Source organism: Heterodontus francisci, chromosome 36 (assembly GCF_036365525.1).
Source record: "Heterodontus francisci isolate sHetFra1 chromosome 36, sHetFra1.hap1, whole genome shotgun sequence".
NCBI classification, from domain to species: Eukaryota; Metazoa; Chordata; class Chondrichthyes; order Heterodontiformes; family Heterodontidae; genus Heterodontus; species Heterodontus francisci.
The window spans coordinates 2,685,445-2,701,918 of record NC_090406.1 but is presented as its reverse complement, the minus strand read 5'-3'; the positions used below and the strand labels follow the sequence as shown (position 1 = coordinate 2,701,918).

Below are 16,474 nucleotides of genomic sequence, written 5' to 3'. Positions count from 1 at the left end.
AACATCAGTTATCGTCACACTTCCCTGCTCTGCTACTCCCTGATTAGCACGCGGGAGAATTCTATGGGTTCCTGAAGTAGCTGCAAGCTGTTTGATAAGTTGAAGTGTGAGTGTGAGTGCCTGAAGTAGCTGCAAGCTCTTAATCCAAGTGTGGCAGATTTCCTGCAGTCTCATTGTTACCTCCCAAAGCAAAAGGGAGAGACACCAACTCAGATCAGTTAATCCAAAGCCAGGCAGTGTCCTGAAGACGAGCTGTGCAGTTCTGCAAGTATGGACCTGATCCGACTGCTCCACACGCTCACTGTCTCCACTCTCCTACTCTGGTCTGCAGGTCTCTGCCACTCACAGAAAGGTAAAAGTTTGTGCATCAAAAACAGAAAATGCTAGAAATATTCAGCAGGTCGGGTAGCATCTGTGCTGAGATAAACAGAGTTAACATTTCAGATCTGTGATCTTTCATCAAAAGTGGGAAAAGTTAGAAATGTTATAGGTTTTGAGCAAGTGAAAGGGGGGCGAAGAAAACCAAAAGGGAAGGTCTGTGATAGGGTGGAGGGCTGGAGAGAGTAAATGACAAAAGGGTTCATGCGACAAAGCCAAGGGGAGTGGAAATGCGACAAGTAAAAGAACAGAAGATGTTGTGGATGAGGTGTGAATGGCAGGACTGCAAACGTCCGATCACAAAGTAAAGGGATTAAGAAAGAAACAAGAGATGGGGGAGAAACAAATGAGAAAAAAAACAAAATAGGAAAAAGAGTGGGGGCAGAGGTTATGATCTAAAATGATTGAACTCACTGTTGAGTCCAGTTGGTGGTAAACTGTCTCAAGCTTGTGCTGAGCTTTATTTTTATTTATTTATTGATACAGCACTGAAACAGGCCCTTCGGCCCACGGAGTCTGTGCTGACCAACGACCACCCATTTATACTAATCCTACATTAATCCCATACCACCTATCTACACTAGGGGCAATTTACAATTTATCTATCAATTTGCAAGTCTTTGGCTGTGGGAGGAAACCAGGCAGAAACCCACACAGTCACAGGGAGAACTTGCAAACTCAACACAGGCAGTACCCAGAACTGAAACTGGGTCACTGGAGCTGTGAGGCTGCAGTGCTAACCACTGCGCCACTGTGCTGCTTCAGTAGAACATGGCAGCGGACTGAGAACAAAAGGTGAGCGTGGGAGCAAGTTGGAGGATTACAATGAGAGGTGAAGGAAGCAAAGGGTTCTGCTTCAAGACTGAGCGGAGGTGTCCTCAAAGCGGTCACCCAGTCTGCGTTTAGTCTCTCCAGTGTAGAGGCGACTACATTGTGAGCAGTGAATACAGTATACCAAATTGAAAGAAGTACAAGTAAATCCCTGCTTCACCTGGAAGGAGTGTTTGGGGCCTTGGATAGTGAGGAGAGAGGAGGTAAAAGCACAGGTATTACACCTCCAGTGATCACAGGGGAAGATGACGGAGGAAAGGGGAGAGTTGTTGGGAGTGACTGAGGAGAGGACCAGGGTGTTGCAGAGGGAACAATCCCCTCGAAATGCTGAAAGGGAAGGGGAAGATGTGTTTGGTGATGCATCAATGTTTCAGATTAGATAGTACATGTTTCTGCAGTCAAACCAGTGGAGAATGTGAATCACACTTCCTGTTTACGTTTACCCGATGCCTTCCTGCTGAGAATAATTCCAAACTCCTCAAACACTGCCTGTGAGATACACATTGGTCAGGGGAGGAGAGCAACCTCTCACCAGTTACTGCCACAATTTACCCTGCACCTTAACCTATACTCCACCTGAACTGCATCTAATAACTGGAATTTCTAAAAGTTCCTAATGATACAGTGTAGAGGGAACTTTACTCTGTATCTAACCCCGTGCTGTTCCTGTCCTGGGAGTGTTTGATGGGGACAGTGTTCTTTTGGGCCTCCTTATCTCGAGAGACAATGGATACGCGCCTGGAGGTGGTCAGTGGTTTGTGAAGCAGCGCCTGGAGTGGCTATAAAGGCCAATTCTGGAGTAACAGGCTCTTCCACAGGTGCTGCAGAGAAATTTGTTTGTTGGGGCTGTTGCACAGTTGGCTCTCCCCTTGCGCCTCTGTCTTTTTTCCTGCCAACTACTAAGTCTCTTCGACTCGCCACAATTTAGCCCTGTCTTTATGGGGACAGTGTAGAGGGAGCTTTACTCTGTATCTAACCCCGTTTTTTTTTTTTTTTGTATCTAACCCCGTGCTGTACCTGTCCTGGGAGTGTTTGATGGGGACAGTGTAGAGGGAGCTTTACTCTGTATCTAACCCCGTGCTGTACCTGTCGTGGGAGTGTTTGATGGGGACAGTGTAGAGGGAGCTTTACTCTGTATCTAACCCCGTGCTGTACCTGTCGTGGGAGTGTTTGATGGGGACAGTGTTCTTTTGGGCCTCCTTATCTCGAGAGACAATGGATACGCGCCTGGAGGTGGTCAGTGGTTTGTGAAGCAGCGCCTGGAGTGGCTATAAAGGCCAATTCTGGAGTGACAGGCTCTTCCACAGGTGCTGCAGAGAAATTTGTTTGTTGGGGCTGTTGCACAGTTGGCTCTCCCCTTGCGCCTCTGTCTTTTTTCCTGCCAACTACCAGGGAGCTTTACTCTGTATCTAACCCCGTTTTTTTTTTTAAATGTGGCTAGTTCTTGTGAGCAGCAGCCTCAGGCAAATTGACAATGTAGGGGAGCTTTACTCTGTATCTAACCCCTTTTTTTTTCTTTTGTGTTTGATGGGGACAGTGTAGAGGGAGCTTTACTCTGTATCTAACCCCATTTTTTTTTTTTTCTAACCCCGTTTTTTTTTTACAAGGTGACCTTTATCCCTCAGGCCCCCTTTATGTACATATTTACAGTTTTAAAATAACTTTATTAAAACAGATAAATAAACAAAAAACTCAAATTAAAATGCCATTCTCGGCGTCGACGATGCACTCCAGTCCCTGCGGTGCCCACCGGTCGCGGAAAGCCTCAAGCTTACCGGCGGACACCGCATGCTCCTTTTCCAGGGACACCCGGGCGCGAACGTAACCGCGGAAGAGGGGCAGGCAATCGGGGAGGACGGAACCCCCGACGGCCCGCAACCTGGACCTGTGAATTGCCACCTTGGCCAGGCCCAGGAGCAGACCGACGAGGAGATCCTCCTCCCGGCCCAAGCCCCTCCGCACCGGGTGCCCAAAGATCAGGAGCGTGGGACTGAAGTGCAGCCAGAATTTGAGGAGCAGCCCCTTCAGATATTCAAATAGGGGCTGCAACCTCGCACACTCCGTATAAATGTGGAACACGGACTCGTCCAGGCCGCAGAAAGTACAGCTGGCCTGGGAGTCCGTGAACCTACTTAAAAGCCCATTGCACGGGACTGCTCTGTGCAGCACCCTCCACCCCAGGTCCCCGATGTAAAGGGGGAAGACTCCCGCGTAGAGAGACCTCCATCGGGGTTTCCCCTCGCCGCCAGATGGCAACGCGGACCGCCAGGGCGTGTCCGGCCGGCTGACGAGGGCGAGGAAGTGGAGAGTGTGCAGGAGCAGCCCGTACAGGAAACCCCTCCGCGCCGATTGGACTGGCACGGAGGGCATTCCCGAGAGGCGGCTCGGGTTGTGTGGGACCGGCTCCCGAGGAGGGTTTCGGGGCCTGGGTCCGATGAGCAGTTCCGGCCCAGCGGGGGTCAGCTCGGCCGGGATCGCTCCGCACTCCCGAGCCCCCTCGCCACCCGCAGTGAGGGGCGTCCCGGGGGTTTCGGCTACTCCTCCGCCCGCCGGACCGTCCCCGGAGTCGGCCGCCCGGACAGCCGAGGCGCTCTCCTCCGCCGGCGGGGGAGTGCCCTGACTGGAGGCGACCATGTTCCAGACTCGGAAAAGATCCCGGTAAAAGACAGGCAACTCCCTCAGAGAGGCGCGGCTAACGGACTCCACCGGGAGCTGCGTGTCGTCTTGAAGGCAGTGACACTGGCGGAAAAAATACGTCGCCAGCGCACACCATCTGGGAGGACGCTCGACGTACAGGTATCTCTGCAGGGTCCGAAGGCGGCGAGTCGCAGCCTGGGTGCGGACGCACACCAGCGACTGACCGCCCTCCTCGATCGGGAGACTCAGGACCGCGGCAGAGACCCAGTGTTTCTTCTTGCCCCAGAAGAAATCGACGAGTTTCTTCTGGATCTTGGTGGCAAATACAGGGGGCGGGGCCAAAGTGACCAACCGGTACCACAGCATGGAGGCCACCAGTTGGTTTATGACCAACGCTCGGCCCCTGTAGGAAAGCACTCGGAGCAGTCCTGTCCAGCGCCCCAGCCGAGCGGTGACTTTCGCCTCCAACTCCTGCCAGTTTGCCGGCCAGGCTTCCTCAGCGGGGCTAAGGTGGACTCCCAGATAGAGGAGGTGCGTGGTGCTCCACGCAAAAGGTGTCATCTCCTCCGGCAGGGAGTCCACCCGCCACTGACCAACCAGGAGTCCGGAACATTTCTCCCAATTGATCCTCGCGGAGGACGCGGCAGAAAAGGTCTGCTGGCAGTCGCGCATCCTCCGCAAGTCAACGGGATCTGTGATTGCGAGGAGCACGTCGTCGGCGTAAGCCGAGAGGACGACCCGCATGGCCGGCTCGCGCAGAGCCAATCCCGTCAACCTCCTGCGAAGCAGGCACAGGAAGGGCTCCACGCAGATGGTATACAATTGGCCGGACATGGGGCACCCCTGACGCACTCCTCTCCCAAATCGAAGGGGCGCCGTCAAGGACCCGTTAACTTTGACTAGACACTCTGCGGCGGCGTATAAAAGTCGGACCCGGGCCACGAAATGCGGCCCGAGTCCGAAAGCGCGCAGAGTCCCGAAAAGGTAATCGTGATCCACCCTGTCGAACGCCTTCTCCTGATCGAGGGAGAGAAAGGCGACCGACTGACCAGTCCTCTGGGAAAGATGGATCAGGTCCCGGACCAGGTGGATGTTGTCCTGGATGGACCGGCCCGGGACCGTGTAGGACTGGTCGGGGTGGATCATGTGGGCCAGCACGGAGCCCAGGCGGGTAGACATAGCCCGGGCAAAGATCTTAAAATCCGTGCTGAGGAGGGAGACCGGACGCCAGTTTTTAAGCAGGCGGAGATCGCCCCTCTTCGGCAGCAGGACGATGACCGCCCTGCGCCACGAGAGGGGCATCTCCCCGGTCGCCAGGCTTTCCCCCAGGACCCGCGCGTAATCGTCCCCCAGGACGTCCCAGAACGCCCTGAGGAACTCCACGGTCAACCCATCCAGCCCTGGGGATTTGCCCCTCGAGAGCTGGTGGAGGGCGCCAGTCAGCTCCGCCAACGTGAGCGGAGCCTCCAATCCTTCGGCGCCCTCCGGGCTGACCTGCGGCAGGTCCTCCCACAAAACTCTGCGCGCATCCTCACTGGACGGATCCGGAGAGAACAACGCACTGTAATACGTCCGGACCAGGAGGCCCATTCCCTCCGGATCCGTGATGGAGGATCCGTCGTCGGCCAGCAGCTCGACGAGCTGCTTACGGACCCCCCGCCATTTTTCCAGCGAGTAGAAGAAGGGTGAGGCGCGGTCCAAATCTTCCAGGATCTGGATCCGCGACCTCACGTACGCGCCTCGGGACCCTATGAGCTGCAGGTTCCTCAGCGCGCCCTTCTTCTCTTTGTACGCCTGCCACAGGGCCGGGTCCGCGACGGCATGACCGAGGCGGGATTCCAAGTCGAGCACCTCCCTCTCAAGGCGCCCGATCTCGGCTTCCCGCCTTTTGGTCGACCCCTTCGCGTACTCCTGACAGAAGACGCGGATGTGAGTCTTGCCCACATCCCACCATAGCCTCAAGGAGGGGAAGCCCCCCTGCTTCCTTCTCCAGTCGGCCCAGAATCGACAGAACGAGTCCCGAAATCGCACGTCCTCCAGCAGCCGGTTGTTAAAGTGCCAGTACGCGGACCCCGCCCGCGTGCGGAGCGGAGTGAACTCCGCCCACACCAGGCGGTGGTCCGAGCACGGCACCAGCCGCATGGAGGCCGCCGAAACGCGGGAGACGTACGCCTGCGAAATGTAGAGGCGGTCGATTCGCGACCCCCCTCCTCCAGACCTCCACGTGAAGGCGCTGGAGTCGGGATGGAGATTCCGCCAGACGTCCACCAAGTTAAGGGAGCTGATCAGTCCCCTCAACTTCTCCACCGACGCTTGGCCGCGCTGGGGACCGGAGCGATCCCCCACCTCGAGGGTGCAGTTAAAATCCCCCCCGAGGATGATGCACTCGCCGCTATCGATGGAGCTCAAGAGAGCGGACACTTCTTCAAAGAAGCGCGCTTGCAAAGCGCCGGGCCTGGGCGCGTACACGTTCACAAAGTGGAGCGGCACGCTACCCAGGCGAACGGCGAGGTGGAGCAAGCGGCCCGGCACTAGCTCCTTGACCCCCAAGATCTCCGGCTGAAAAGTCGGGGCCAACAAGATAGCCACCCCACTAGAAATAGGGGTGAGGTGACTCATGTAGACCCCACCCTGCCACTCCAGGAGCCAGGTGGCTTCGTCTCCCGGAACGGTGTGGGTTTCCTGCAGAAAGCTCACCGCGTATCTCCCTTCCCTGAGGACTGAGAGATTGTGAAATCTGCGGTGAGCCCCTCTGCTGCCGTTGATGTTGAGGCTGGCTATGGTTATCTTCATGTCAAAGGTACTTAAAACCCGTCATCAACAGCTCACTGTGAGGAGGGAGTGGAAGTGCACCTGGCCCTCCACTCCCCCAGCAACCCATTGAGGAACACATTAAAACGGCGCCTCTCAACCAGTTTCACGTCCGCGCGCTTGCCCGCTATCTTAAGGGCGGCACGGACGGACTGGATGATCAGCGCCAGATTCGACCAACGGTCGAGGGCCAGCTGAACTTTATTGCGGCAACCCCTGCAAGCCGCGAGGAAATCCCGGAGTTCCGCCGTGGGGATGAGAGGAGATTCGGTGGGAGGCACGAGGGACTCCACCACCTGACTGGCGATGGAATCAAGATCATCCTCCGTGCCCCGCACCGAATCCCCATCCTCCTCCGGGTCGTCACCGCCAGCGGCCAACACATCCACCACACACTGTGGGGCGGACGTCCCGGCCGCGCCAGCTGGTCCCGCCTCCGTCACGATCCCACCCCCAGGATCGATGGCGGAGGAGTCCTCTCTGGGTTCTATTGTGAAACTGGAGCCTGTAGGCACCAGCGGCTCAGGACCCCCCTCCACCTCCATCCCCAGGCCAATGAGTGGTCCAGGGGAGACAGAAGTTCCCGACTCCGGGAAACCAACCGGAGCCGAGATTGGAGGCGGAGGGAGGAGGCTATCTCCCGCTCCGCCAGCACCCACAGGCCCAGCAGGTGGGGCAGCATTCTCAGTTATAACTGGGTCGGGTGTCTCCTGGTTGGTGGTGGATTCCGGCTGGGAGGCCCGACCCTCTGGGGCCTCGCCCTCCCCTTCATTCAGGTCACCCGACCCAGTAGCAGTGGCAGAATGGGCGGCTTCCCCAAGCTCCCCCACCACAAGCAGGGCCCCACTTACTCCTTCAGGAGGGGCCTCATGTACCGGGGCCATCCCCTCCCCTCTATCCTGAGGAATAGGGAGCACCTGCCCGGACTTTGCAGCCTTGGTGGTGGCGGTAGGGGAAACCTGGGGACCCGAAACAGGAGACAGCTCCCCTCCAACAGATGGGCCCTGCGCCTCAGGGCCCCTTGTTACCTCTGTGGAGGGGTGCCTTCTCCTCTTTTTCCCAGTTGTGTGCGGAGGCTCAGAGACCTCCATATCATCAGAGGCCTCCACCTCCACACTCTCCTTTTTTTTATTCACCCTGGGCCTGAGCCCAGCCCTGGGGCAAGTTGACTTCCCGAGATCGGGCCTTGGGCTGAGCTCAGGCTCGGGTAGTGTCACGATATCCAGGGGACGCGCCTCTCGATGTTTATTTCTCCTCCGCGCCTTCCTTCCACTTGGACGGTCACCCCCCTCCCTGCCGGAGGCCGTGAAAACCACAGCCTCCGGTACCGACTGAATGGTATCTGGTGGTGGTGTAGTGGGGGTGGGAGGAGGTGCAGCGTCGCCACCCTGGGCCGCTGAGTTGGAGTTGGCAGCCGGGAGGTTGGGGCAGTTCTTACGAACATGCCCCACCCCCTTACAGACATGGCACCGCACCCCGTCCAAGGTCCAGAAGACGCGGTAGGCCGTCCCCTGGAATTCTACATTGAAGTGGCCCTCTGTCACCTCCTCCCGCGCCAGCCGCATGAATAACTGGCGGCGGAAGGAGTAGACGTGTCGGAGGCTGTTCTCCCGAAGACCGAGCGGGACTGGGGTGAGCCCCGTCTTTACCTCCCCCAGATGGTGCAGGTGGGGAAGGAGGAGCTCACCAGGGATGAAGGGCGGGACATTGGATAAAATGAGCCTTTGCGCAGTGGCCTCCAGGGGGTCCACTGGCAGAAAGGTCCCGCCCACGGTGAGCCCCTTGCTCAGAGCCAGGGACACCGCCCGCTCGGTCTTCAGGAAAAACACTGCCTTCCCGTACATTTTAGAGGCTGCAACAATGGCCGAAGGGCCGACAACCTCGGCCATTGCTTTCACGCATGCCTCTATAGTCATGTTCGGGTGGACATAGCTCTTGACCCCATGCTTCGTTGTTAATAAAGCAAACGGTGACGGGGCAACAGGTGCAGCTGCAGCAGCCGCAGCAGCATATGAACGGGAAGGCCCCGCCACCGGCGAAGAGGGGCTTGCCATGGGGTCTAAGAGCTACGTCCACCCCCAAGAAACAAAACAAATTTACACAATTTTTTTTTAAAAAAGCAAACTTTAAACAAGGTGGAGTGGGAGTAGAGGAGGATGGCGTAGGATGGTAAAGGAAAAGGGGAGGATAGGTGATTGAGGCGACTGAGTGGAGGAAGGGAGAGAAAGGCTGAAAAGGATGTTTGTTTCAACTGCCAGTTGGAGCACCTTTATCACAATTAGTCCAAAACTGTATGTTGTCTTCCAGTTGGGGGAGGCTTCTTCGCCCGGGACAGCTGGAGCCGCCCGGTACTCTCCTCTTCTGATTTTAACAAGACAGTCTTCACCCGGGCAACTCCAGCTGTCCCGAGCAGGCAGTTGGGGTGGGGAGGGAGCTCCCTGTGTGCAAACACCAATACAAATACAGGGGCCCCTACTGGATTTGGCTGCCCCACCCCTGAGTCTTCAGGCCTCTTCTCCCTCCCCCAAACAGTTTAAACTTAATAGTCTTTCAGGTGCCCTGACACCCACCTCTCCAGAAAAATTGCAGCCTTCCTTGATGGTTTCCCTCCACTCTGTATTCACATTTCTCCAGTCTCTCTCTCCAGTTGCTGCAGTTTCCAGTCTCCACTCTCCTCTCTGCAGTTGCTGCAGCACAGGTGCAGCTGCTCCCCCTGATTGCTGGCAGGAAGTGCTCCAAATTGACCAGCCAATCCCAGTGCTGTACCTGTCCTGGGAGTGTTTGATGGGGACAGTGTAGAGGGAGCTTTACTCTGTATCTAACCCCGTTTTTTTTTTTCTTTTTTTAAGGTGGCCTTTGTAGCCCAGGCCCCTTTTATATATTTTATGTCGAGGGGGCCTTTATTCCTCAGGCCCCCTTTATATACACACTTATATTTTTAAAATAACTTTATTAAAAACAGAAATAAACAAAAACTCAAATTAAAATGCTATTCTCGGTGTCAACGATGCACTCCAGTCCCTGCGGTGCCCACCGGTCGTGGAAGGCCTCAAGCTTACCGGCGGACACCGCATGCTCCTTTTCCAGGGACACCCGGGCGCAAACGTAACCGCGGAAGAGGGGCAGGCAATCGGGGAGGACGGAACCCCCGACGGCCCGCAACCTGGACCTGTGAATTGCCACCTTGGCCAGGCCCAGGAGCAGACCGACGAGGAGATCCTCCTCCCGGCCCAAGCCCCTCCGCAACCGGGTGCCCAAAGATCAGGAGCGTGGGACTGAAGTGCAGCCAGAATTTGAGGAGCAGCCCCTTCAGATACTCAAATAGGGGCTGCAACCTCGCACACTCCGTATAAATGTGGAACACGGACTCGTCCAGGCCGCAGAAAGTACAGGCGGCCTGGGAGTCCGTGAACCTACTTAAAAGTCTATTGCACGGGACTGCTATGTGCAGCACCCTCCACCCCAGGTCCCCGATGTAAAGGGGGAAGACTCCCGCGTAGAGAGACCTCCATCGGGGTTTCCCCTCGCCGCCAGATGGCAACGCGGACCGTCAGGGCGTGTCCGGCCGGCTGACGAGGGCGAGGAAGTGGAGAGTGTGCAGGAGCAGCCCGTACAGGAAACCCCACCGAGCCGATTGGAATGGCACGGAGGGCATTTCCGAGAGGCGGCTCGGGTTGTGCGGGACCGGCTCCTGAGGAGGGTTTTGGGGCCTGGGTCCGATGAGCAGTTCCGGCCGAGCGGGAGTCAGCTCGGCCGGGATCGCTCCGCACTCCCGAGCCCCCTCGCCACCCGCAGTGAGGGGCGTCCCGGGGGTTTCGGCTACTCCTCCGCCCGCTGGACCGTCCCCGGAGTCGGCCGCCCGGACAGCCGAGGCGCTCTCCTCCGCCGGCGGGGGAGCGCCCTGACTGGAGGCGACCATGTTCCAGACTCGGAATAGATCCCGGTAAAAGACAGGCAACTCCCTCAGAGAGGCGCGGCGAACGGACTCCACCGGGAGCTGCGTGTCGTCTTGAAGGCAGTGACACTGGCGGAAAAAATACGTCGCCAGCGCACACCATCTGGGAGGATGCTCCACGTACAAGTATCTCTGCAGGGTCCGAAGGCGGAGAGTCGCAGCCTGGGTGTGGACCCACACCAGCGACTGACCGCCCTCCTCGATCGGGAGACTCAGGACCGCGGCAGAGACCCAGTGTTTCCTCTTGCCCCAGAAGAAATCAACGAGTTTCTTCTGGATCTTGGTGGCAAATACAGGGGGCGGGGCCAAAGTGACCAACCGGTACCACAACATGGAGGCCACCAGTTGGTTTATGACCAATGCTCGGCCCCTGTAGGAAAGCACTCGGAGCAGTACTGTCCAGCGCCCCAGCCGAGCGGTGACTTTCGCCTCCAACTCCTGCCAGTTTGCCGGCCAGGCTTCCTCAGCGGGGCTAAGGTGGACTCCCAGATAGAAGAGGTGCGTGGTGCTCCACGCAAAAGGTGTCATCTCCTCCGGCAGGGAGTCCACCCGCCACTGACCAACCAGGAGTCCGGAACATTTCTCCCAATTGATCCTCGCGGAGGACGCGGCAGAAAAGGTCTGCTGGCAGTCGCGCATCCTCCGCAAGTCAACGGGATCTGTGATTGCGAGGAGCACGTCGTCGGCGTAAGGCGAGAGAACGACCCGCATGGCCGGCTCGCGCAGAGCCAATCCCGTCAACCTCCTGCGAAGCAGGCATAGGAAGGGCTCCATGCAGATGGTATACAATTGGCCGGACATGGGGCATCCCTGACGCACTCCTCTCCCAAATCGAAGGGGCGCCGTCAAGGACCCGTTAACTTTGACTAGACACTCTGCGGCGGCGTATAAAAGTCGGACCCGGGCCACGAAATGCGGCCCGAGTCCGAAAGCGCGCAGAGTCCCGAAAAGGTAATCGTGATCCACCCTGTCGAACGCCTTCTCCTGATCGAGGGAGAGAAAGGCGACCGACTGACCAGTCCTCTGGGAAAGATGGATCAGGTCCCGGACCAGGTGGATGTTGTCCTGGATGGACCGTTTCGGGACCGTGTAGGACTGGTCGGGGTGGATCATGTGGGCCAGCGCGGAGCCCAGGCGGGTAGACATAGCCCGGGCAAAGATCTGAGAATCCGTGCTGAGGAGGGAGACCGGACGCCAGTTTTTAAGCAGGCGGAGATCGCCCCTCTTCGGCAGCAGGACGATGACCGCCCTGCGCCACGAGAGGGGCATCTCCCCGGTCGCCAGGCTTTCCCCCAGGACCCGCGCGTAATCGTCCCCCAGGACGTCCCAGAAAGCCCTGAGGAACTCCACGGTCAACCCATCCAGCCCTGGGGATCTGCCCCTTGAGAGCTGGTGGAGGGCGCCAGTCAACTCCGCCAACGTGAGCGGAGCCTCCAATCCTTCGGCGCCCTCCGGGCTGACCTGCGGCAGGTCCTCCCACAAAACTCTGCGCGCATCCTCGCTGGACAGATCCGGAGAGAGCAACGCACTGTAATAAGTACGGACCAGGAGGCCCATTCCCTCTGGATCCGTGATGGAGGATCCGTCGTCGGCCAGCAGCTCAACGAGCTGCTTACGGACCCCCCGCCATTTTTCCAGCGAGTAGAAGAAGGGTGGGGCACGGTCCAAATCTTCCAGGATCTGGATCCGCGACCTCACGTACGCGCCTCGGGACCCTATGAGCTGCAGGTCCCTCAGCGCGCCCTTCTTCTCTTTGTACGCCTGCCACAGGATGTGTCGCCATTTCCCTCTTTCACCAGCTCATGGCGCCCAGATGTGATGGTCGACATTTAGGGCCTTCATGTCACACTTGCAAGAATCCTTGAAGCGGAGCTTTGGGCTCCCCACTGGTCATCTGGCCCCGGCTACCTCACCATATAGAAGGTCCTTGGGTAAATGACCATCATCCATCCTGTGGACGTGTCCGATCCACAGATGCCGCCTCTGTTTGATTAATGCTGACACACGTGGACGTTCTGCCTTTGAGAGGACTGCCACATTTGTGAGTTTGTCCTGCCATAATGCACCATAGACAGCGAAGATGGAAATTATTGAGCTTCTTTTCCTGGTAGCTGTAAGTCACCCATGTTTCACAGCCATACAGCAAGATGCTGAGAACACAGGCCTTATAAACCATCAGCTTGGTCCTAAGGGTCAGCTTAGTGTTATCCCATGCACGGTTCACAAGTTGGCAAAAGGTGGAGCTGCTTTCCCTCTGCGTGTATTGAGCTCTGCATCAAGTGACAGATTGTCTGTCACTGTGGACTCAAGGTAGTAGAGTTTACTAACCACTTCCAGTGGGATGTTATTTAGTGTGATCAAGGGCGGAGATACAACACCTTGTCCCATGACCACGGTTTTCTTGATGCTTATAGTCAAGGAGAACAAGTTGCAGGCACGGGAGAGACAGTCCATGAGTCTTTGTAGCTGAGTTTCTATGTGAGTGACTAGAGCAGCATCATCAGTGTAGAGGAGTACTCTGATCAGGACGCGGTGTGTTTTTGTCTTTAAATTCAGCTTTGATAGATTGTAGAGCTTGCCGTCTGACCTAGTGTGCAAGTAGACTCCTTCCATATCTACAGGGAAGGCGAAGGTCAGGATCATGGGGAAGAAGATGCCAAACAGAGTGGGGCTGGGACACAATCCTATTTCACTCTATTCTTCAGTCCAAAACTGTCGGAAGTGGAGTCATCAAACTGTGCAGTGCAGTGCAGTGCAATGCATGTTGTCATTGGAGGGGTGGATGAGAGTGAGGAGCTGATGAGGACTGAACTGTGAGCTCTGGAAAAGATCTGGAAAAATCTAGATCTGGATCTTCTTTGAAACGTAGAGGGTTATCGGCTTCCCATTACATCCTTCCCACTGCTCCTAGTGTGGAGCTTCATGTGTCCAGTGGTGGACAATGAGCACTATGCTTCCTGTGTGCCAGAGGCTCCCTGGTGCTACCCTTGGGTCTCCCAATCAGCAATGGAGCAGCTGCCATGCTGCCCTGCCAGTTCCATTGCTCCCTGCTCAGGATGGTCAGCTCTGGAACCTCTCCGCTGGTCTTGGCTGTTCCTAAATGTTATGGGCTGTCTTCTCTTGCAAGCAGAAAAATGAACATTATTAGTCACCCCACAAAGACAAGCACAATGCCTACACTGGTGGCCGCCCAGCGACCCATGCTGGCGGAACACGAATGCCTGGCTGTGGCCACTCTGGAGGAACATTACTGGAGTCAGCAATGACAGACGGGCAACTCTCACCAAGATGCAGCAATGCCTGACCCCATTGCCACTGCCTGGGTGATCACTCCCTGTCCACCAAAATCAGCCTCTTGTGTTGTCACATGCAAGCTGCAAGGAGAAAAGAGGAATGGCATACTCATCTTGGCAGAACAGATAAGGTCATTGAGGGGCTTGTGGCACTGACTCCACAGCTGCAGACCTCCTCTGTAATCTCCACCCAGGCTCGCTGGGTCAGTCAGCTGGTCTCCTCCTCCAGCCCCTGAGGAAGAGGACCTCCCGCCTTGCCCTTGCAGCCTGGAGGAGGGTCTGCAGGGAGGCATCATTGAACATGGGTCTCCCGGGGGCTTCCTTCTGCTACTGTCTGTGCTGATTTCCTTTCCTTCTGCAGATGTCCTGACAGCCCCCATGATACTGAGCGCGGGCAGCCCTTTAAATATGGCACCACGCTGCCACTTCTCTGACTGCTCCACAGCCTTAGAGGTTGGCCCCCATGCCTGCAGATTCTTAATTGGCCGGCTACTGGAAAATTGCTCGCAGTTGGTCAATCCCCACCCAATTGGCAGTGGCTGCTGTCTCCAGTCCCGATGGGAGAACCTGCGGCCTAACGTATCACCGAAGTGGAACTTGAGCCCAAAACCGCCTGATTCAGAGGTGAGAGAGGTACACTCAGCCATGGCTAACATTGTGGAAAATTACTGTATGGAGGAATTGTATTTTTAACTTATGTACATGACGCACAAGTGTTCATTTCTGGGAAACAGCATTGCTCACAAAAATGTAAAAGGATGGAGCACAGGAAATCGTTGTAAAAAGATAAGATGTTTCAGCAGTATCACAGAGTAAGATAACCATTAGGAAATGTCACCCTTCAGTCAAAAATACTGGTTTGAGCCAGTGAAGGATTTTGTTAATGATCTGAAATAATCAATTTGTCCAATGATGTATCGATATTAGTCCAGTAAGTGTCTGTCAATATCAGGGGAAGAGGAAGTGCTGAGAGAATTGGTGGAAAAATTAAAACGTTAAAAGAAACACTGAGGCTCCAAAACTCTGCAAATGCCAAGTCTGGTTCACAGCTTTCATCATTTATCAACAGAAAAGATGAAAGAAATTCTTCTCAAATTACTTTGAACGGCAGAAGTTTGCAATTTGCTTTGAGAAATGGGTTGCTATACTCTGAGCCAATGGTTAGTGAGGAATCTGAGAACAGCTGCAAAAATCAGTGCCTTGTTTATCCCACGCGAAAATGTGAATGTGAATAAATCCCCCCATTTCAGCGATTTACTATATAAATATCCATCGGGGAACAGAGCTCGAGGTTACAGGCACAGAACAAACTGATGCAGGACAAATTGATTCCAGACTGAAGGGATAGGCGAAGGTGCTGAAAGGGATGAGGTCGTGGCTTCAGTATTGGCAGTATCAAGATCCCAAATCGTCTGGGATTTTACTGATTCTCTTTGGGATCAGGCGTTATTTATGCTCAAGGGATTCAGTGGGTGGAATATGGTCTATGATAGGGGTCGTGGCCCATGGCTTCCAAATGGAGCAGGCGTGTTGGATCAAACATCCTTTTCTCATTCGTTTCTACAGCACTTAGATTACTTTAGCTGAAGCTTCAGTCTCAGATGATGACTGTTTACTTCACAGAATACAATGTTAGAAAGATACGTCAAATGGGAACAGAAGTGTTCAGTGAAAAGTCATCTTCCAAGCTGGAGGATCTGTGCACTGCAAACCTCTGGGCTGGTATCAGGAGAAATTGGGGTATCAGAGGGGAAATTGGGATATTAGAGGGGAATTTGGGGTATCGGGAAAGAAGCTGGAGTATCGGAGGAGAAGCTGGGGTATCAGTTGGGAAGTTGGGGTATCAGCCGGGAAATTGGGGTATCAGCTAGGAAGCTGGGGTATCGGGGGGAGAAGCTGGTGTATCGGGGGGGAAGCTGGTGTATCGGGGAAGAAGATGGGGTACCAGTCGGGAAGTTGGGGTATCAGTCAGGAAGTTGGGCTATCAGAGGGGAAACTGGGTTATCGGGACGAAGCTGGGCTATCGGGGGAGAAGCTGGAGTACCAGCCAGGAAATTGAGATATCAGTTGGGAAGTTGGGGTATCAGAGGGGAAGTTGGGGTATCGGGAGAGAGGCTGGGGTATCAGGGGAGAAGCTGGGATATCAGTCGGAAAGTTGGGGTATCAGTTGGGAAGTTGGAGTATCAGGTGGGAAGTTGGGGTATCAGTTGGGATATTAGAATTAGAATTAGAATTAGAACATTACAGCGCAGTACAGGCCCTTCGGCCCTCGATGTTGCGCCGACCTGTGAAACCATCTGACCTACACTATTCCATTTTCATCCATATGTCTATCCAATGACCAATTAAATGCCCTTAAAGTTGGCGAGTCTACTACTGTTGCAGGCAGGGCGTTCCACGCCCCTACTACTCTCTGAGTAAAGAAACTACCTCTGACATCTGTCCTATATCTATCACCCCTCAACTTAAAGCTATGTCCCCTCGTGTTTGCCATCACCATCCGAGGAAAAAGACTCTCACTATCCACCCTATCTAACCCTCTGATTATCTTATATGTCTCTATTAAGTC

General features: G+C 55.4%; 1 protein-coding gene across 4 annotated transcripts in view; it reads left to right on the top strand.

Annotated features, from left to right (window-relative positions):
• The first annotated feature begins 228 nt into the window (after positions 1 to 228).
• LOC137351503 (proteinase-activated receptor 3-like) overlaps positions 229 to 16,474 on the top strand; it is a 50,865-nt gene continuing 34,619 nt past the window's right edge. For 2 of the 4 annotated variants that reach the window (XM_068015966.1, XM_068015962.1), the window contains exon 1: positions 229 to 352. The gene's annotated coding sequence lies outside the window, so the exon portion shown is untranslated. Of the gene's footprint in view, positions 353 to 1,078; positions 1,174 to 14,476; positions 14,530 to 16,474 lie in introns of those variants that run through there. The other 2 variants (XM_068015963.1, XM_068015965.1) reach the window with 2 other exon arrangements.